The sequence below is a fragment of the Leptodactylus fuscus genome, unplaced genomic scaffold, assembly GCF_031893055.1.
Source record: "Leptodactylus fuscus isolate aLepFus1 unplaced genomic scaffold, aLepFus1.hap2 HAP2_SCAFFOLD_126, whole genome shotgun sequence".
NCBI lineage: Eukaryota > Metazoa > Chordata > Amphibia > Anura > Leptodactylidae > Leptodactylus > Leptodactylus fuscus.
Window position 1 is genome coordinate 6,383 of NW_027440099.1, and position 23,723 is coordinate 30,105.

General features: G+C 48.6%; 1 pseudogene; it reads right to left on the bottom strand.

Moving 5' to 3' along the window:
- Window positions 1-462: 462 nt before the first annotated feature.
- The window catches only part of LOC142186991 (uncharacterized), a 28,001-nt pseudogene continuing 4,740 nt past the window's right edge, over window positions 463-23,723 (bottom strand).

Genomic DNA, 23,723 nt, shown 5'->3' on the forward strand with positions numbered 1-23,723 from the left:
AGTTTAGTGAGGGGAAGACGGATTAGTAAGGAGTTACAGTAGTCAAGGCGAGAATGAATCAGAGAGACAATAAGTGTCTTTAGTGTATCTCTGGTAAGGAAAGGGTGTATTCTGGAGATGTTTTTAAGGTGGAGGTGACATGAGCGTGCGAGTGATTCAATATGAGGGGTGAAGGAAAGGTCTGCATCAAACATGACCCCGAGGCAGCGGGCCTACTGCCTAGGAGTTATAGTAAGGCCTGAGACTGCAATGGATATATCAGGGACAGATCTGTTAGATGGTGGAAACAGTAGTAGTTCAGTCTTAGAAAGATTTAGTGTCAGATAGAGCGAGGACATGATATTAGAGACAGCAGAGAGACAGTCACTGGTGTTCTGTATGAGTGCAGGGGTGATGTCACGGGAAGATGTGTATAATTGGGTGTCATCAGCATAAAGATTGAATTTCGCAATAAACCATTTTTCACATTATGAACATGAAAAATGTCTCTGTGTGAATTATGTACAAGGCTTCCTCCATCTCTACAACCCCTCCCACAGTAATAACTAACAATAATGACTTCTATGTGTGACCTCTCTCATGTTTAACAAGATTTGACTTTTTTGGAAAACATTTCCCACATAGTGAGCAAGAATATGGCTTCTCTCCTGTGTGACTTCTCTCATGTGTAACAAGGTTTGATTTACTGATACAACGTTTCCCACATACTCCACATGAATATGGCTTCTCTCCTGTGTGGCTTCTCATATGATCCCCAAGTTTGGCGTTTGTAATAAAACATTTCCCGCATAGAGAACATGAGAATGGTCTCTCCCCTGTGTGGATTCTCTCATGTTTAACAAGATTGGATTTATTTGTAAAACATTTCCCACATTCTGAGCATGTGAAAGGTCTCTCTCCTGTGTGAACTCGCTGATGGTCTTTGAGTTTGGCATTAGTAATAAAACATTTTGCACATTCTGAACATGAATAAGGCTTCTCTCCTGTGTGAATTTTCAGGTGTCTGACCAGATCGGATTTCAGAATAAAACATTTGCCACATTCAGAACATATAAATGGTTTCTCTCCTGTGTGAATTCTCAGATGATCTCTAAGTTTGGCTTTAACAGTGAAACGTTTCCCACATTCTGAGCACAGAAAAGGCCTCTCCTCTGCGAGGATGGAGTTATTTTTAACAAGATTTGCTTTTAACAGAAAGCTCTTCATGCATTCCAAACATAAATATGGCTTCTCTTTTGTGTAACTTTTCTCACATGTAACAAGGTTTGATACATCAGTAAAGACTTTCCTACATAGTGAACATGAAAATTGTTTCTCCCTAGTCTCAATTCTCAGTTCATCCTCGTTCTGCCCTGTACTCCTGACAACAAGTTGGCCGGGAAACGGCTCCTCATTATTAGGAGGATTATCGGATAGATCTGTACTGTGAAGTCCTGGCTGTAGATTGTCTCCTAAGGAGAACTGCATGATATCTTCATCTTCAACTTTACAATTCAGTGAGAACATGAAGTCTCCCTCAGAGCCCTTACTGAGAGTTTCTGGAAGGATTATAAATGGATTTTGTAATTTTTCCAAAGTAAAGTTTAGACAAACATAAAAACAAATATAATTCCAAAAACACACAAGCAGTTATTGATAAGGCAGCAGGATACGTAAGTCACTCCTTTATAGTTTCACTTTCTGTTGAATTTGCTTTGGCTTGGTCTTAAAGGGATTCTACCATTAAGAACATTTTTTTGGTCGTTGACACGTCGGTTTTCCCTTAAAGGCTATTATTCTCCTACAAAAACATACCCAGATAGAAAAACAAATTCGCATACGCTTGGCTAACCGCTGACGCGTTTCGAGTACTTCAACTCTTAGTCATAGCGATGACACTGATTGTGAGTGCGCAGGATAGATACCCTGCCAGCCAAATGTGAAATTGAAATCAGGTGATTTGCACCCATGGGTTACATATACACTCAGCTGATAAAAACAAAACACATGCGTATGTCAGTAATATCAAATCCATTATAATAATAGTGATACAAAAAAATATCTGTTAAATTATAAAACATACATAAGAGTAATCACAAATCCATAGGGTAGATAACAATAAAAATCGCATAATCTGCATGATTCACTTATCAACTATGATCAAGAGCTCACTGAGTGTGAAAGGAAGTGACTACAAGAACAGCCATCATGTAATGGTCACGTGACTTCAGGAAGTGAATGCAAATCAAGTACAGAGGCAACACATATTAAAACTAAGAATCACAAACATATAAACCTGTCTTATCTTTGTACGTTATGGCATAAATGACATGATGACATAATAAAGTATCATAAAGCAAAAACCAAAAAACGATTGACCATATAGCTAGCGTAATTTAAACAACACATGGGAAGTATCAATGGTAATATAATCGTATAATAGCACTAGCAGTATATTCTGTGTATAATCAAAAAAAGCCAAAAAATAAAATAAAAATAAAAACACGCAACTGACAAAAAAAAATGTTTTTATTTTTTTTGTATGTATATTTAATAAAAATAAACCAAATCAGTCCTAAAATTAAGACCCTGAGGATAACGTGTAAATAACTCAAAAATCCAGAAAGCTTTGCGTTTGAGAAGCTTCCTGCGCCAATCGTCACCTCGCAAAGGTCTCGTTACCTGTTCAATTGCAAAATATTGGAAGGACGATACATCCCCCTGATGTTGAAGAATGAAATGTTTAGATGCTCCTGATACATTAGTAGTGATGGGTTTGTTACAATCGGTTAGATGTTCTGGAATACGTGTTTTTAGAGATCGTGTGGTGCAACCAACGTAATAAAGATCACAGGGGGAACACCAGACAATGTAAACAACATACTTAGATCTACAATCTAGCCTACCTTTTATGTGGTATATTTTACGGTTGACCTTCTTATGAAATGTAGATGTTCTTTTTACAAATTGGCATGCTTCACATCTCAAGGCTCCGCATCGGAAAAAACCTTTGGAATCCAACCAACTGCTGTTAGAGACATTACAAGAATCAATAAACAAACTGGGAGATAGCACGTTCCCAAGAGTTTTTCCTCTACGTGAAACAAATCGACATCCGTCACCTAAAATTTTGGCCAACAAATCATCCCGTAACAACAGAGGTACTGTATAGGTTTGCGAATAATATTAACAACCCGTTTATAATCAGAAATGTAATTGGTACAAAAGTAAACCGAGTTATTGGGATAAGTTTTATTATCTCTAATCCTGGTGGAATCCTGTAATAAAGATGTTCTACATTTCATGCCACTATCCTCACCACTCTCTGGAGTGACCAAGAGGGGTAGCCCCTAGATTTTATTCTCCTATGAATGTCCCATTTTTTAACATGATAATCCATGGTGTTAGAACATGCCCTCTTAGATCTTATTTCACCAATAGGTATTGGCCTAAAATGTAAAATGGTGTTGCCGGCTTGTTCCTTACAAAGGGAGGATATCGCCTTACGTTTGGCAACATCGCCCGTTAACGATATATCCAAAAAATTTACCATCTTATGTTGAACCATGTGGGTGAATTGCAAATTAAGTTCATTGTTATTGCCTTGAGATGTGAAGCATGCCAATTTGTAAAAAGAACATCTACATTTCATAAGAAGGTCAACCGCAAAATATACCACATAAAGAGTAGGCTAGATTGTAGATCTAAGTATGTTGTTTACATTGTCTGGTGTTCCCCCTGTGATCTTTATTACGTTGGTTGCACCACACGATCTCTAAAAACACGTATTCCAGAACATCTAACCGATTGTAACAAACCCATCACTACTAATGTATCAGGAGCATCTAAACATTTCATTCTTCAACATCAGGGGGATGTATCGTCCTTCCAATATTTTGCAATTGAACAGGTAACGAGACCTTTGCGAGGTGACGATTGGCGCAGGAAGCTTCTCAAACGCAAAGCTTTCTGGATTTTTGAGTTATTTACACGTTATCCTCAGGGTCTTAATTTTAGGACTGATTTGGTTTATTTTTATTAAATATACATACAAAAAAAATAGAAACATTTTTTTTGTCAGTTGCGTGTTTTTTAATTTTTGTTTTACATATTTTTTTATTTTTTTTATTAATTTTTTAATTTTTTTGGCTTTTTTTGATTATACACTCGCAGAATATACTGCTAGTGCTATTATACGATTATATTACCATTGATACTTACCACGTGTTGTTTAAATTACACACGCTAGCTATATGGTCAATCGTTTTTTGGTTTTTGCTATATGATACTTTATTATGTCATCATGTCACTGTGTCATTTATGCCATAACGTACAAACATAAGACAGGTTTAAATGTTTGTGATTCTTAGTTTAATGGGACACTATCAGCAAAATCATGCTGATAGGCACCGTAAGTTATATTAAACTACCCCCCCCCCCCCCCCGGTTTTAAAATAAAACCCTAAAAAAGAATATGATCTACTTACGCATCTTGCACGCTGGGCGGGCATTCAGGGTGCGCCATCTTCTTCATCAACGCCTCCTCTTCCTCGGGTCCCATCCTCCTCCGGCGCTCGCGAACTGACATTGATATAAAAAATGGCCTGGGTGCATGCGCAGTAGCATGCAGCTTCTACTACGGCTACAGCGCATGCGCACAGGACTTTTTTTTTTTTTCTTTATCAATGTCAGTTCGCGAGCGCCGGAGGAGGACGGGACCTGAGGACATCGCAGGAAGAGGAGGCGTGGATGAAGAAGACGGCGGACCCTGAATGCCCGCCCAGCATGCACGATGCGTAAGTAGATCATATTCTTTTTTAGGGTTTTATTTTAAAACAGGGAGTGGGGGGTAGTTTAATATAACTTTGACAGTGCCTGAATAGCCTTTTTAAAGGCTATTCACGCATATGTGGGGCTCTAGCAGCAGGATTTTGCTGATAGAGCCCCTTTAATATGTGTTGCTTCTGTACTTGATTTGCATTCACTTCCTGAAGTCACCTGACCATCACATGATGGTGTTTCTTGTAGTCATTTCCTTTCTTTGATAATGTTTCTGATTCCTCTTGCTGTATGAATTTCATGTGGAAACATCTAATGGACTTTTCTATGGTATTAATCATCAGTTTCTTTGTCTCATTGTGTAGAAATCTTCTCCTCCAAGCTATGCTTTCACACTCAGTGAGCTCTTGATCATAGTCTATATGTGAATCATGCAGATTATGCGATTTTTATTGTTATGTACCCTATGGATTTGTGATTACTCTTATGTATGTTTTATAATTTAACAGATAGTTTTTGTATCACTATTATTATAATGGATTTGATATTACTGACATACGCATGTGTTTTGTTTTTATCAGCTGTGTGTATATGTAACCCACGGGTGCAAATCACCTGATTTCAATTTCACATTTGGCTGGCAGGGTATCTATCCTGCGCACTCACTATCAGTGTCATCGCTATGACTAAGAGATGAAGTACTCGAAACGCGTCAGCGGTTAGCCAAGTGTATATGAATAGGTTTTTCCATCTGGGTATGTTTTTGTAGGCAATATTTTTTTTTATCCACACACAGTATCTCCATGTTTTTTATGGACTGTACTATGCATCAATAAAAGTTGTTTTATTTTACTACTGGACTTTCCTTGGTTGCTGGATAAACCTACCATTTTGCATTGTGTCTTTGTCCTCGCCCGGGAGGCTCTATCCGCGCATCAGGAAATCCTACAATATATTATCAATTTGCTGTTGGCTGTGGACTTCCCTTTTTTTTTTTTTTTTTTGCTATATATTATTCTCCTACCTTTAGATGTCTTCTTCGCCCCGCTGTTTGGTTAAAATTCTACTGTTATGCAAGTGAGTTCTCTCGCAGCGCTGTGGGCGTCCCCAATGCTGCGAGAGAACTCTCCAGCGCCGCCTCCATCTTCTTCTAGAACGTCCTTTTCATGCGTCTTCCTCCGGTGCAGACGTTGAAACTTGGGCATAAGCCATCCAACGGTCCACACGCGAACGTGGACCACTGAACTAGCCAGAACAAGATGCATTGAAAAGATTGTGAGGCGTACAGAAGGCCACATTGCATCCTGGAGCTAACCGGAAGGTTCAAGAAGGCGACCAAGGGGTAGGTGCTGGTCAGGACACTCACCGGGTGCCCTAGGAGGAGAAAGGTCCAATGATAGAGGGCTACAAAGTAGGTCCCCAGTTCCAGAGGAAGATGTGCAGGAGGGCCTTGCTATGGATGGTCGGCCCTGAAACTGTCAGGGAGCCGAAGACTGCTCACCGGCCAGGAGACTGGCGGCAGGGAATAAACTTCAAAAGGAGGAGGGGTAAGGGGGGGGGGGGGAGTCCCCTGAGAGAGTCCTGGAGAGGAGAGCCAATCAAAAGTTTTCGGTGAACCCGGGAAGGCAGGAGGACAGGCAGACGAGCTGGACTGAGACTAGTTAGCGGTCAGAAAAACCACTTGCAATAACTGAGAAGGAACTGAGCCAAAGGCTGAGCCTCAAAGGTCAATGCTACCGTGTCCAGGACTCGCAGGCAGGAGCAAAGAGAGCACAAAGGGATCCTCAGGAGGTGGGACACACTGGATAGGGGGGGTCAGAACCTCTGACTCTGGGAGGGAAAAAAACTTGACCAGGAGCCTATTGAGCAACATGCCCAGGAATGCCATGAGCAGAGAAAGTACGAGGCTGGGCTTCTCCTTGCTGAAGAACCAGCAAAATCAGCTAAAGGGGACCAAGGTAATCCACCTGCTGTCAGAATGACCATGAGCCTGCACCTAGAGGATATCCAGGCGCATAATCACAACAGCTCCTCTGCAACAGAGGATGACCAGAAGAGACATCATCACCGGGAGGAAAAACTCAGGGAGGAGAGCATCACGGCAAAACTATGGGCGAAGGATAGGGCTACTTCCTCCTATAGTCTAAGTAATGAGCCAGGCAGGGGCTAAACAAAAGGCCGGTCCCGTTAATTCCAAGAGAAGGAAAGAACCACAACCTACTTCCAAAGGATTCAGCATGCCATGAAAAGGATCCAAAAGGAACAGCGAGTTGGCACAAAAAAGGTAGGTGCCAGGCAGAGCGGCGAGCTGCTCCAGAGAAGCATCCTGGACGAGTTGAAGATATGAGAGACAAGCAGCTGAACATCTTGAACCATGCCTCTGGAGGGCGGCAACACTGGAGAGAACCTTGTGGGGCTGTTTTAACCCAGGAAATGTAGGCCTTGAAAGGCACAAATGAAGGCCACAGGGAGGAACCAGCTGCTACAGAGACCGCCAAGCGGCTCCAGCAGAGGTCGAGTTCACCCTCGAACAGAGGATTGCATCGGGAGGTGGAGAACACTTCTAAAGACAGGATGGTAGCTCGGGAGAAGCGAGCTATCGCGGGGTCTACACCAGGGGCACCAGCCACATGGGACCATCCTCGGCCTGGAAAAAAAACAAAAGAACATCCGACTGGAGGAAGGAAGGTTAGAGTGAGTTCAGCATTCCCTCAAGATCTGGTTCACACCTCAAGTTTGAGGGAGGCCAGAGGAGGGCGGTGACTGTGGCAGGAGATGTCCTCTTGAGTAGTAGGGGCCAAATCCTCAGATCTGTGGAGTCTCACTGACCACATGGCTGAGCACCCACTGAGCTCGTGCATAGCAGTGGTTATAGATGTGCCTAGCTAATACTCTGGGTCAGAGTCAGAGGCGTCCCCAGTAGAAGCAGACCATAAGAGAGAAGACAGGGTTCCGCCTGTCGGAGAGGAGCTGTGGGGGCACTCCCCTATCTGGCAGCGAGGACCGTGCCTGTAAAATGATTTCCTGGTCCATATGCCAGGACCACTCCTGGAGATGGAACAATGAGGTCATCCAGAGAGAGGACTACAGTTCGCCAACTGAGCAGCGGTCTGGGTAGGCAGCCGTTCCAAATTTTCCCTTTCAGACTGGTTAAGTCTGGCAAAAGTGCTGACTATAGGGGATCTGCAGATCTGTCTGGAAGGGGTTAATAGGAGCACTGCAGATCCCCTATATTCAGCCAGACTGAGGTCCAAGTGGGGGAAAAATCCCCAGTCCTCAAGCTCAAGGAAGGGGCAGATAGACAACCAAACACCCCCTCCCCTTCCCCAGCATCTACTGCACCCAAAAGCTCCGGCCATTTTAATTTTTGAAATTTTCGAGTAGCTTCTGCATTTCCCCCCTCGGCTTATACTTGAGTCAATAACTTTTCCCAGTTTTTTGTATTAAAATTAGGGGCTTCGGCTTATACTCGAGTATATACGGTACATGTACGAAATAAAGCGAACACTAAAAAAAAACAACACAATGGCAAAAATACTCTGCTCATTAGCCATAAGTAGGAACTCAACCTTAAGAAAACCCTGAATACTCCTCCATTCACTATACCGAACCTGTGGTAACACCTCCTGGAATCTCCTCCTCCACTTCCCTCTTACACAGGTGACGGCCCCTCATCCTCTCTTCTTCAGCCTCCGCTTTAATATCAGTCACATCTTCTCCCTGATTGGTCAGAGGTCACAATTCAGTCCAATACATCAGAAATACAGGAGGAAGATCTAACAGATCAACATAAGGAGCGGTGAGCTCCACCCCCTATATAGATGTACCCCAGGACTCAGCAGCGCCATCTACCTGCTGACTGTCTGGTACATGTATGAGTACAGGAGCAGCGAGCTCCACCCCCTATATAGATGTACCCCAGGACTCAGCAGCGCCATCTACCTGCTGACTGTCTGGTACATGTATGAGTACAGGAGCGGTGAGCTCCACCCCCTATATAGATGTGCCCCAGGACTCAGCAGCGCCATCTACCTGCTGACTGTCTGGTACATGTATGAGTACAGGAGTGGCGAGCTCTACCTCTATATACATGTGCCCCAGGACTCAGCAGCGCCATCTACCTGCTGACTGTCTGGTACATGTATGAGTACAGGAGCGGCGAGCTCTACCTCTATATACATGTGCCCCAGGACTCAGCAGCGCCATCTACCTGCTGACTGTCTGGTACATGTAAGAGTACAGGAGCGGTGAGCTCCACCCCCTATATAGATGTACCCCAGGACTCAGCAGCGCCATCTACCTGCTGACTGTCTGGGACATGTATGAGTACAGGAGCGGCGAGCTCCACCCCCTATATAGATGTACCCCAGGACTCAGCAGCGCCATCTACCTGCTGACTGTCTGGTACATGTATGAGTACAGGAGCTCCACCCCCTATATAGATGTGCCCCAGGACTCAGCAGCGCCATCTACCTGCTGACTGTCTGGTACATGTATGAGTGCAGGAGCGGCGAGCTCCACCCCCTATATAGATGTACCCCAGGACTCAGCAGCGCCATCTACCTGCTGACTGTCTGGTACATGTATGAGTGCAGGAGCGGCGAGCTCCACCCCCTATATAGATGTACCCCAGGACTCAGCAGCGCCATCTACCTGCTGACTGTCTGGTACATGTATGAGTGCAGGAGCGGCGAGCTCCACCCCCTACATAGATGTGCCCCAGGACTCAGCAGCGCCATCTACCTGCTGACTGTCTGGGACATGTATGAGTGCAGGAGCGGTGAGCTCCACCCCCTATATAGATGTACCCCAGGACTCAGCAGCGCCATCTACCTGCTGACTGTCTGGTACATGTATGAGTACTGGAGCGGCGAGCTCCACCCCCTATATAGATGTACCCCAGGACTCAGCAGCGCCATCTACCTGCTGACTGTCTGGTACATGTATGAGTGCAGGAGCTCCACCCCCTATATAGATGTACCCCAGGACTCAGCAGCGCCATCTACCTGCTGACTGTCTGGTACATGTATGAGTACAGGAGCGGCGAGCTCCACCCCCTATATAGATGTACCCCAGGACTCAGCAGCGCCATCTACCTGCTGACTGTCTGGTACATGTATGAGTGCAGGAGCGGCGAGCTCCACCCCCTATATAGATGTACCCCAGGACTCAGCAGCGCCATCTACCTGCTGACTGTCTGGTACATGTATGAGTGCAGGAGCTCCACCCCCTATATAGATGTACCCCAGGACTCAGCAGCGCCATCTACCTGCTGACTGTCTGGTACATGTAAGAGTACAGGAGCGGCGAGCTCCACCCCCTATATAGATGTACCCCAGGACTCAGCAGCGCCATCTATCTGCTGACTGTCTGGTACATGTATGAGTGCAGGAGCTCCACCCCCTATATAGATGTACCCCAGGACTCAGCAGCGCCATCTACCTGCTGACTGTCTGGTACATGTATGAGTACAGGAGCGGCGAGCTCCACCCCCTATATAGATGTACCCCAGGACTCAGCAGCGCCATCTACCTGCTGACTGTCTGGTACATGTATGAGTACAGGAGCTCCACCCCCTATATAGATGTGCCCCAGGACTCAGCAGCGCCATCTACCTGCTGACTGTCTGGTACATGTATGAGTGCAGGAGCGGCGAGCTCCACCCCCTATATAGATGTACCCCAGGACTCAGCAGCGCCATCTACCTGCTGACTGTCTGGTACATGTATGAGTACAGGAGCGGCGAGCTCCACCCCCTATATAGATATACCCCAGGACTCAGCAGCGCCATCTACCTGCTGACTGTCTGGTACATGTATGAGTGCAGGAGCGGGGAGCTCCACCCCCTATATAGATGTACCCCAGGACTCAGCAGCGCCATCTACCTGCTGACTGTCTGGTACATGTATGAGTGCAGGAGCTCCACCCCCTATATAGATGTGCCCCAGGACTCAGCAGCGCCATCTACCTGCTGACTGTCTGGTACATGTATGAGTACTGGAGCGGCGAGCTCCACCCCCTATATAGATGTACCCCAGGACTCAGCAGCGCCATCTACCTGCTGACTGTCTGCTACATGTATGAGTGCAGGAGCGGCGAGCTCCACCCCCTATATAGATGTACCCAGGACTCAGCAGCGCCATCTACCTGCTGACTGTCTGGTACATGTATGAGTACAGGAGCGGCGAGCTCCACCCCCTATATAGATGTACCCCAGGACTCAGCAACGCCCCCTACCTGCTGACTGTCTGGTACATGTATGAGTACTGGAGCGGCGAGCTCCACCCCCTATATAGATGTACCCCAGGACTCAGCAGCGCCATCTACCTGCTGACTGTCTGGTACATGTATGAGTGCAGGAGCGGTGAGCTCCACCCCCTATATAGATGTACCCCAGGACTCAGCAGCGCCATCTACCTGCTGACTGTCTGCTACATGTATGAGTGCAGGAGCGGTGAGCTCCACCCCCTATATAGATGTACCCCAGGACTCAGCAGCGCCATCTACCTGCTGACTGTCTGGTACATGTATGAGTGCAGGAGCTCCACCCCCTATATAGATGTACCCCAGGACTCAGCAGCGCCATCTACCTGCTGACTGTCTGGTACATGTATGAGTACAGGAGCGGCGAGCTCCACCCCCTATATAGATGTACCCCAGGACTCAGCAGCGCCATCTACCTGCTGACTGTCTGGTACATGTATGAGTGCAGGAGCTCCACCCCCTATATAGATGTACCCCAGGACTCAGCAGCGCCATCTACCTGCTGACTGTCTGGTACATGTATGAGTGCAGGAGCTCCACCCCCTATATAGATGTACCCCAGGACTCAGCAGCGCCATCTACCTGCTGACTGTCTGGTACATGTATGAGTACAGGAGCTCCACCCCCTATATAGATGTGCCCCAGGACTCAGCAGCGCCATCTACCTGCTGACTGTCTGGTACATGTATGAGTGCAGGAGCGGCGAGCTCCACCCCCTATATAGATGTACCCCAGGACTCAGCAGCGCCATCTACCTGCTGACTGTCTGGTACATGTATGAGTGCAGGAGCGGGGAGCTCCACCCCCTATATAGATGTACCCCAGGACTCAGCAGCGCCATCTACCTGCTGACTGTCTGGTACATGTATGAGTGCAGGAGCTCCACCCCCTATATAGATGTGCCCCAGGACTCAGCAGCGCCATCTACCTGCTGACTGTCTGGTACATGTATGAGTGCAGGAGCGGCGAGCTCCACCCCCTATATAGATGTACCCCAGGACTCAGCAGCGCCATCTACCTGCTGACTGTCTGGTACATGTAAGAGTACAGGAGCGGCGAGCTCCACCCCCTATATAGATGTACCCCAGGACTCAGCAGCGCCCCCTACCTGCTGACTGTCTGGTACATGTATGAGTACTGGAGCGGCGAGCTCCACCCCCTATATAGATGTACCCCAGGACTCAGCAGCGCCATCTACCTGCTGACTGTCTGGTACATGTATGAGTGCAGGAGCTCCACCCCCTATATAGATGTACCCCAGGACTCAGCAGCGCCCCCTACCTGCTGACTGTCTGGTACATGTAAGAGTACAGGAGCGGTGAGCTCCACCCCCTATATAGATGTACCCCAGGACTCAGCAGCGCCATCTACCTGCTGACTGTCTGGTACATGTAAGAGTACAGGAGCGGTGAGCTCCACCCCCTATATAGATGTACCCCAGGACTCAGCAGCGCCATCTACCTGCTGACTGTCTGGTACATGTATGAGTGCAGGAGCTCCACCCCCTATATAGATGTACCCCAGGACTCAGCAGCGCCATCTACCTGCTGACTGTCTGGTACATGTATGAGTACAGGAGCGGCGAGCTCCACCCCCTATATAGATGTACCCCAGGACTCAGCAGCGCCATCTACCTGCTGACTGTCTGGTACATGTATGAGTGCAGGAGCTCCACCCCCTATATAGATGTACCCCAGGACTCAGCAGCGCCATCTACCTGCTGACTGTCTGGTACATGTATGAGTGCAGGAGCTCCACCCCCTATATAGATGTACCCCAGGACTCAGCAGCGCCATCTACCTGCTGACTGTCTGGTACATGTATGAGTACAGGAGCTCCACCCCCTATATAGATGTGCCCCAGGACTCAGCAGCGCCATCTACCTGCTGACTGTCTGGTACATGTATGAGTGCAGGAGCGGCGAGCTCCACCCCCTATATAGATGTACCCCAGGACTCAGCAGCGCCATCTACCTGCTGACTGTCTGGTACATGTATGAGTGCAGGAGCGGGGAGCTCCACCCCCTATATAGATGTACCCCAGGACTCAGCAGCGCCATCTACCTGCTGACTGTCTGGTACATGTATGAGTGCAGGAGCTCCACCCCCTATATAGATGTACCCCAGGACTCAGCAGCGCCATCTACCTGCTGACTGTCTTGTACATGTAAGAGTACAGGAGCGGCGAGCTCCACCCCCTATATAGATGTACCCCAGGACTCAGCAGCGCCCCCTACCTGCTGACTGTCTGGTACATGTATGAGTACTGGAGCGGCGAGCTCCACCCCCTATATAGATGTACCCCAGGACTCAGCAGCGCCATCTACCTGCTGACTGTCTGGTACATGTATGAGTGCAGGAGCTCCACCCCCTATATAGATGTACCCCAGGACTCAGCAGCGCCATCTACCTGCTGACTGTCTGGTACATGTAAGAGTACAGGAGCGGTGAGCTCCACCCCCTATATAGATGTACCCCAGGACTCAGCAGCGCCATCTACCTGCTGACTGTCTGGTACATGTATGAGTGCAGGAGCTCCACCCCCTATATAGATGTACCCCAGGACTCAGCAGCGCCATCTACCTGCTGACTGTCTGGTACATGTATGAGTACAGGAGCGGCGAGCTCCACCCCCTATATAGATGTACCCCAGGACTCAGCAGCGCCATCTACCTGCTGACTGTCTGGTACATGTATGAGTACAGGAGCTCCACCCCCTATATAGATGTGCCCCAGGACTCAGCAGCGCCATCTACCTGCTGACTGTCTGGTACATGTATGAGTACAGGAGCTCCACCCCCTATATAGATGTAGCCCAGGACTCAGCAGCGCCATCTACCTGCTGACTGTCTGGTACATGTATGAGTGCAGGAGCAGCGAGCTCCACCCCCTATATAGATGTACCCCAGGACTCAGCAGCGCCATCTACCTGCTGACTGTCTGGTACATGTATGAGTGCAGGAGCGGTGAGTTCCACCCCCTATATAGATGTACCCCAGGACTCAGCAGCGCCATCTACCTGCTGACTGTCTGGTACATGTATGAGTGCAGGAGCGGCGAGCTCCACCCCCTATATAGATGTACCCCAGGACTCAGCAGCGCCATCTACCTGCTGACTGTCTGGTACATGTATGAGTACAGGAGCGGTGAGCTCCACCCCCTATATAGATGTACCCCAGGACTCAGCAGCGCCATCTACCTGCTGACTGTCTGGTACATGTATGAGTGCAGGAGCTCCACCCCCTATATAGATGTACCCCAGGACTCAGCAGCGCCATCTACCTGCTGACTGTCTGGTACATGTATGAGTGCAGGAGCTCCACCCCCTATATAGATGTGCCCCAGGACTCAGCAGCACCATCTACCTGCTGACTGTCTGTTACATGTATGAGTACAGGAGCGGCGAGCTCCACCCCCTATATAGATGTACCCCAGGACTCAGCAGCGCCATCTACCTGCTGACTGTCTGTTACATGTATGAGTACAGGAGCAGTGAGCTCCACCCCCTATATAGCTGTACCCCAGGACTCAGCAGCACCATCTACCTGCTGACTGTCTGTTACATGTATGAGTACAGGAGCAGTGAGCTCCACCCCCTATATAGATGTGCCCCAGGACTCAGCAGCGCCATCTACCTGCTGACTGTCTGGTACATGTATGAGTGCAGAAGTGGCGAGCTCCACCCCCTATATAGATGTACCCCAGGACTCAGCAGCGCCATCTACCGGCTGACTGTCTGTTACATGTATGAGTGCAGGAGCAGTGAGCTCCACCCCCTATATAGATGTACCCCAGGACTCAGCAGCGCCATCTACCTGCTGACTGTCTGGTACATGTATGAGTGCAGAAGTGGCGAGCTCCACCCCCTATATAGATGTACCCCAGGACTCAGCAGCGCCATCTACCGGCTGACTGTCTGTTACATGTATGAGTGCAGGAGCAGTGAGCTCCACCCCCTATATAGATGTACCCCAGGACTCAGCAGCGCCATCTACCTGCTGACTGTCTGGTACATGTATGAGTGCAGGAGCAGTGAGCTCCACCCCCTATATAGATGTACCCCAGGACTCAGCAGCGCCATCTACCTGCTGACTGTCTGGTACATGTATGAGTGCAGAAGTGGCGAGCTCTACCTCTATATATAGATGCGCCCCAGACATCAACATTGGTAGAGGTATTTTTCAGAAATCTATATAATCTTGTCATGTTAACTGGTTCCTGTCCAGTGGTAAAGGATTACCCAGCATGGAGCAGATCTAGACAACTCCTTATGCTTCCACACCGCCACTACGTATATGGATTCTTACATAAAACAAATTCACAGCCAAGATTGGTCTGCTGTAAGAAGCCTGTAAGAGCTGTGAGCGGCCGCTCACCCTATATACAGCTACCTAGGTACAAGCTTTGGTGGTTATGAATAGCAATGGAGGGTGCGCACACCATGTTGGTTACAAGGCACACAATTTATAGGATGAAATGTGAACAGGCTCCAAGATAGGCTCTTTCTAAATAAACTTGCACATGCAACAGAGCAAACCCTAACCCAGTAATATTTTCCATGACCACCTGAACCAAACACAATACTGCTGGGACATCCCAAGAAAGGCTGCAGCCCGAAGCAGGTCAGGACGCCAAGGTGGTGGAGAAGAACAAACTTTTTCTTGAATATCTTTTTTTTTTATTTGAAGAATACCTGATGCTGATGGACGTGTCCCTTCCAACCAGTCTCCTCTTCTGCTTCATCTATAACATCCACCTTAAAAACAATCAGATCTTCACCCTAAACAAACAAGGAAAAAGGTAAATCAGCTTTGGTTCGTACATTACGGTCAGATATTGGGGAGACATTAGCACCATCTACCTGCGGATTGTCTGGGACATTTTCCTCCGGGTAGTCCTGGGAATACAGGGGACATCTCTTGGGGGGATTTCTCCTACTGGATCCATCTGTGGAGACACAAACACACAGTGACGGAATACATGAGCAGCCGTAGATTGGTCTATACATCAGACACTTCTAGGTTTAGTTATGGGGTGACCCTAAATAACAATGCTCTGCTTCTTCATAACTTTCTGATACATCCCAAGTTAATCCAGTCCACCTCACTGTGTTCAGGGATATCCATTCTCAGCAGGAAGAGATTCCGGCAGTGTCTTTAGATGGTTGTCTGTGATACAAAAGCTATTCTTCTGTTAGTCCGAACCACACATGAGCAGATTACAGACTAGATCCCCATCTCTGGGTAGGTGACCAGAATAATAAATCTGCAACTAGGCCACTCACCACTCATGTCCAGAAAAAGAGGACCACATAATTCAGCAGAAAAATGTACTCGGAGGGGCTTACAGAACGGAACAAAAAAATAGACACGTGAAACTGGTTTGTGTACAGGAAAGAAGTAAGATGTCTAGTCGAGAGACCATTCTCAGTAAAATGGAGGTCCGCCATCTTAAAAATTTAGTAATTTTCTAAGCAAACCAGGAAGTTTAGCACATAGTTGGGCTCAAAGCAGACAAGATGACCTATATACCATAAAGTGGGGTATGATTGGATGTTATACTCACCGTAAAATAATTTTCTTATTCTATTCATTGGGGACACAGCGCCATAAGTACAGACCTGGCCACTAGGAGGCTGACACTAGTGATAAAAGATTTCAGCTCTGCCTCCAGGCTATAGCCTCTTCACAGACAGATTGTACTGCAGCAGTAGGAGAGACACACACACAAGAAACTCCAAAAGAGTGCGGAACCAAAATCAACAACATGTCCTGAACCCTAAAAATAATCACAATAGCCCAGGTCAGGTACAACTAGAAAACAAGGGTGATATCTGCGTCCCCCAACAAATACAACAAGAGAAGGACTTTTACGGTCAGTAGAAAAATCCAATTTTCTCACTTATTTTGTTGGGCGACATAGCACCATGGGATCTCCTAAAGCAGTCCCAGGTGGTGGGAAGTATACGGCCATGCAAGCAACCTAGCACACAGCCACTTGCAGTATCTTGCAACGCCAGCGGGATTCTGGTAGAACATGGTGAAAGTGTTCAGACGCCCAGGGGCGGCCTGGCAGACTTGGACAGCAGAAGCCCAATACTTAACATCCCAGGAGGCTTCAACAGCCCTCGTGGAAGGAGTTAGTAATATGGATGGCCACGACCTCCCTGATAGGCGCATGAAATCACCAGGGTGGAAGCCTTTCAAGCAACTAGGCCTAACGGTGAACAAACAAGGTGACGGAACGATGGAAAGAGTCACTGAGAGACAAATAGACTCAGATAACCTGAACCAAATCCAGGCAGTGAGAAGAATGCTCACATGGGTGCTTGCTATCCGGGCAGAAAGACGGCAAGACAATGTCCTTGTTGATGTGAAAGGCTGATGAGGGAGGTCCAAGGTGATTCGCAAGATGCTCAGATTGTTCATCTTGGAGGAAGCTTCACCAAGAGGTCGGTATGGAATCACGGCAACTCCTCTGGAGCGGAGCTTGACCATGAGGGACCTATTCACTTGGTAAATACTCTTGGGGGGGAGGGGGGAATCAGGTTTGGGGGTGGGGTAGAGGACGGAGGCCAGCCAAAATAGAAGAGCAACAGACTGAAAATGATACAAACCCACCGCAAAACAAAAAAACGCTGACAGAACAGCGCAATGTGGAGATAAGCATCGACGATGTTGATGGATGACAGGAATACGCCAGATTCCAGCAATGTCACCACCAACCGCATGGACTTGTGGGGAACATGCGCACATTAACAAACCTGTTTAGCCCCTTCAGGTCCAGGACGGGTCAAAGAGAGCTGTCCTTCTATGGAACGGTGAACAGGTTGGAATAGTAACCCCAGAAATGCTCTGAAGTGGGGCCGGGAACAAAGATGCCATAGGAGAACTCAATGGAACTCTCAAACCACAGTCGGTTGAGACCACCTCTTGGACCCAAGCGTCTTCAACGTTGGAAAACCAAATCTCATGAAAGGAGAGTAGCAATCCCCCGATCCGAGGAGCCCAAGACAATCATGCAGAGGGGGACTGCTACTCTCCTTCTACTGTTTAGTACACCAGGTGCATATAGAAAACGTAGCGGCACAGGGAAGGGCAAAGGGGAGGGATGGCGAGAGGACATGGCACAGGGGGTCTTAAGGGAGGATACCGTACCAGACAACTGGAGAAGAGCGAACACTGAGCTGCTGCAGGAGGCTAAGCAGAGAGGTTCCCAGGTGCTGCTGGAAAAGGGATGAAGACCGCAGGGGAATAAAGAGGCTGGAAAAGGAGCAGAAAGAAAAAAAAACAAAAAAAAAACAGGTGCAATTCAAGTAAAAATAACAAGCAGGCAGAGCAAGCTTCCTTAAGAAAGTGGGAGGACCACCCTTTTCCGACCTGGGAAACGGAAGCCTGATGCCGAACAGCCCACGAGGCACCGACAGCCCTGGTAGAGTAAGCTGTCACACGGAAGGGCGGATCCTTACCCCTAAGCTGATAGGCTTCCTTAATGACAGACCGAATCCATCTGGAGATGGAGGCCTTGGAAGCAGGCAGGCCCTTCCTAGAGCCCTCTGGAAGAACAAAAGAACATCGGAGTGTTGAAAAGGGGCCGTGATAGCTAAGTAGACACGAACCGCCCGGACAACATCCAGACAGTGAAGGGAAGGCTCACGAGAATGCTTAGGATCAGGACAAAAGGAAGGCAAGACAATGTCCTCATTGATGTGAAAAGACGACACCACCCTAGGAAGAAAAAACGGTGGAGGACGAAGAACAACCTTGTCCTTGTGAAGGACCAAAAAAGGAGATTGGTGCAACAAAGCCGCCAGCTCGGAAACCCTGTGAATAGAAGTGATAAGAAAAATAAGCAACAAGAAAAGTCATTTTCCGGGAAAGAAAATAAAGAGAGATTTCCTTCAGAAGTTCAAAGGGGAGAGCCTGGAGTACTTCATGAACGAGGTTAAGATCCCAAGGATCAACTAGCACCCGTTAGGGAGGGACACAGTGATCCACACCCTGAAAAAAAAAGTCTTTACCTGAGGAAGGAAAGCCAGGGTCTTCTTGAAAAGAATAGAAGGCGCAGAGATCTGACCCTTCAGGGTAGAAAGGCCAAGACCCTGATCCAACCCAGACTGAAGAAAAGCCAGGATCATGGGGAAAGAAAAGGAAAGAGGATGCCAATTTTCAGCTTCACACCAGCGAACATAAGACTTCCAAATGCGATGGTAAATTTTTGCCAACTGAGGTTTCCTGGCCTTGAGCTTAGCTAAACGCATCGACCGTAAGGTGGGGTGGAATTGCGGCCCTTGAGACAGAAGGTCCTCCCGCAGAGGAAGAGGCCAGGGGGTTTCTGCATACCAGGCCTGCCAAGGTCAGTCTGGAGCTACCAGGATGGCAAGAACCCCCTCGACCTTGAGTTTCTTGAGGACCCAAGGAAGAAGAGGAAGAGGGGGAAACAGATACAAAAGCTGAATACTCGACCAGGGAATCACGAGAGCATCGGCCGAGAAAGCTTGAGGGACCGTGGACCTGGCCACGTAGAGAGGGATCCTTGTGATTTAAAAAGGAGGCAAAGAGATTGACATTGGGAAGGACTCACCTGGCACAAAGCTGAAGAAACATCTCTTAATGAAAGGACCACTCGCCTGGGTTCGAGACTTTCCTGGCTGAGAAAGTCAGCAGCCCAAATGTCTACTCCCGGGATGTGGACAACTGAGAGAGCAGGGAAATGAACATCTGCCCACCTCAGGGAGCGAGACAGCCCTTGAAAAGCTGCCCAGCTCCTGGTCACACTCTGGGGATTCAAGTAGGCGAGGGTGGTGGAGTTGTTGGACTGAATGCGGACCGGCTGACCCTGGAGGAGGGAGGTCCAGTGACACAGAGCCCGAAAGATGGCCCTCCGTTCCAGCAGATTGATTTGGAAAGAAGTTTCCTTCGAGGATCACTGGCCCTGAACATTCCAGACTCCAAACAGTGTCCCCCAGCCGGAATCGGCTGCATCGCTGGTGGCAACCTGCCAATGAATGGGAAGAAAGGACTTCCCCGGGGAAATTCCCAGGAAGGAGAGCCAACAGAGAAGCTCGAGATGAACTCGAGGGGGCAGAAGAATTAATCGATCCAGGCTGGACTGGCACCAGTCCGACTGCACCACAATCGCCAGCTGAAGAGGCCGCGAGTGGAACTGGGAAAAGGGGACGTCCTCAAAAGATGAGAAAATCAAGCCCAGGACCTGCATGCAGAACCAGAGGGATAACGGCGACCTCTCCTGCAGACACAACTCACTGGGTTGAAGGGCCCGGATCTTAAGATTCTGGACGAAGAAGGCAGGACTTTTCCTCATTGATGAGCCAGCCAAACCGCTTAAGAAGATCCAGGGTGATCTGTAAACTGGAGAGACTGTCTGTCCTGGAGGGAGCCTTGACCAGCAGATCGTCCAGATAAAGGATAACAGCAACACCTCTGGAATGAAGAATAGCCATGACAGAGGGCCAACATCTTGGCCAACCCAAAGAAGAGCAAGACAAATTGGAAATGTCGCGAACCTACTATGAAATGCAGAAAACGCTGATGGGCCACAGCAATGGAGGCAAGCGTCCCGGATGTCAATGGATGAAAGAAGTTCGCCCGGCTCCATGGAATCGCAGAAATTCCATACGAAGACTGTGAACTCGAACAAATCTGTTGAGAGACTTCAGGTCCAGGATGGGACAGAGAGAACAGCCGCACAAGCGGGGGAAGAGGGTAAAGAGGAATGAAAAAAAACTTCCGTTTGGAACGCGGAAAATTCTATGGAGTAGCCAGTCGACACCACCTCCTGAACTCAGGCATCATCGACCCAGGCAAGCCAAACCTCCCGGAAGGCGAGCAGACTACCCCTACCTGAGAAACCCCGGGTGGGAGAAGACTTTCATGCAGAGGAGGGCTTGGCAGCAACAGACCTGGAAGGCTTAGAGCGGGGCTGCCAGGCAAGTCTGGGCTTGAAGGAGGGCTTCTTGGAGTGCGAATCCTGAGGTGATAGCCCTCCGGAGTGGGAGGAAAACCCCTGAAAAAAAACTAAAATGCTGGGAAGGGCCAGAAGAAGAAGAAGGCCGATGCCTTGAACCTCTCTGAGGAAGAACAGAACTTTTACCTCAAGTAGCATGGGAAATGAGCTTTTCCAAGCTCCTACTAAAGAGATGGCCCTGTTCACCTTGAGAAAAAGGAAGAGCAACCACAGCCTTTTTAGAGACGGGTTCAGCATTCCAGGAACAGTCCGTGCCGTGCATAACCACAATAATAGCAGCGGCCTTGGCAGAACGGCAAGCCGCTTCAAGAGAAGCATCATATAAGTATTTAGAAGCGTTTATAAACTGATCCACCAGAAGCTAGTTGTCCTGTAGAGCTGTCTCATCAGAAAGACCAGCCTTGAGCTGTTTGGCCCAGGCAATGCAAGCCTTACTAACTCAGGACGAAGGAAGAGGGGCGCAAGGCAGAGCAAGCCGCAGAAAAAGCACCCTTAGTGAGAGAGTCCAACCTCCTATCAGAGAGATCACTGAGAGAGGCAGAGTTAGCTAGAGGCAAAATGGTGGCCCTGGAGAGCCTGGCAATAACAGAATCAATAGGAGGAGGCTCGGTCCATTTGGAAACGCATTGCTCAGGAAAGAGAAAAAGAACATCTGACCTCCTGGTAGAAGACAGGGGACGGTACGGATGAAGCCACTGTTCCTTCAGTATATGATCAAACGCCCTATGATTAGGCTAAACCAAAGGTGGACGGCGGCTATTGTGGAAGGGTATTATCTGAAGGGTATCCCGTACCGCACAGACAAGCTCCTGTGTAGCGGCTGCGACCAATGTGCCTCACTGAAGCTCAGGTTTGGGGTCAGAGGCATCCCCAGAAGAAACGGAGTAAGCAGGAGGAGAACTAGATCCACCTGTCCTGGAGGAGTAGTGTACAGAACCTCTATCTGGAGAATTCCCAGGAGAGGGAGAAGAAGACCGTAACCTACAGGAGGACCTCCTAGTCCACTTGCGAGGACACCCCTGGGACTAGAACTGGGATGACCCCTGAGAGCTGCAAAAGCAGCCGCTGAATGTTATTATTATTTATTTATATACCACCATTAATTCCATGATGCTTTACATTTGGGGGTTACATACAATACACAGAATATACAGGTAGATATAATACTAACAATGACTGGCACAGTGGGGTAGAGGGCCCTGCCCGCGAGGGCTTACAGTCTATGAGGGAAGGGGGGAGAGACAGAAGGAGAGGGGGAGACTGTACAGATGGGGGTGCGGTGATAGTGTTATTGGGGGGTGTAGGCCTTCCTGAATAGGGGAGTCTTCAGGGCCTTCTTGTAATTGTGGGGTTCAGTCTTATGTGTCTTGGTAAGGAGTTCCAGAGTATGGGGGATGCACGAGAGAAATCTTGGAGACGGTTGTGTGAGGAGCGGATGAGTGCAGAGCGGAGCAGGAGGTCATTGGAGGATCTGAGGTTACGTGTGGGTAGGTAGCGGGAGATTAGGTCAGAGATATATGGAGGGGACAGGTTGTGGATGAGGTCAGAGATATATGGATGGGACAGGTGAGGATGAGGTCAGAGATATATGGAAGGGACAGGTTGTGGATGGCTTTGTGTGTTAGCGTTAGTAGCTTGAACTCAATTCGCTGGGCTATAGGTAGCCAGTGCTAGGGACTGGCAGAGGGGAGCAGCCGATGAAGATCGGGGGGTGAGGTGTGCCGCAATCTGCGGCAGGCAGCCAGGCCAAAGACACCGAAATAGACTAATTAATTCTGTCCAAGTTACCCATGGCCTGGGACAGAGAGACCGCCCAATCAAAGGAGGGAGAAGGACCAGGAGGCTCCTAAGCGGGCTGTGAGAAGCTACAGAGCGAAAAGATGGGCACAGACTGTCCGCAAGTAAACTTTTGCTTGCAGCTGGAGCCGTACAAAATGTGACAACGGGGGGGATGCCGTGACATGGGGACTCTCTTCATGAGAGGACATGGCGATAGGAAAAGGAAAAAGAATCCCCAAGGGGTAACCTACGACACTGCTGGAAGGAAGACCGTCACCAACTGCTGCGGGCAAGTTGCACAAAAAGATCCCAGGAGCAGAAACTGCAAGGAAGAGTAGAGCAGCCTCAGACCAGGAAATACAATTTAAATAGAGCCCTGTCCTACAAGATTCCTGTGCAGAACAGGGGGAGGGAACCATCCAGGACCGACGCCCAGTCAATGGGAGCACAGGGCGGCGTCCAAGGCTCAGGAAAGCCCAAGGATGAGGTGGGGCCTAGTGCGGCCTACACGCCAGCGAAGCGGTGGCCTCAGTTAGAAGCCACGGCCACCATGTGGTTCCAGACGCCGACATCGCGAACTGGAAACCAGAAGAACTGGGCCCAGAAAGAGGAGGGGAAAGGGCAGAAACACCCTCCCCCAGGAAGATGTTGCCAAAAATGCCAGGAAGGAGTCAGCAGAAGCCCCAGGACTGAGAGCAGAAAGCCATCCCCCCCTTGTGGACCACCACCCATGAAAGGGTAAGCTGCAGACCTAGGGGGAAGAGTGGGAGAGCCCAGCAGAACATTGACCACATAGGAAGAAGGGGGAAGAGGAAGCAGAAATACTCACCCATGTCCACCTTCACATATTTACCTATCTGGTGTCTTCAGGCGCTGCAAGGTCACCCCATCAGTGATACCTTGCACATAGTAGTGGGGTAACCGCAATCTCTAGCC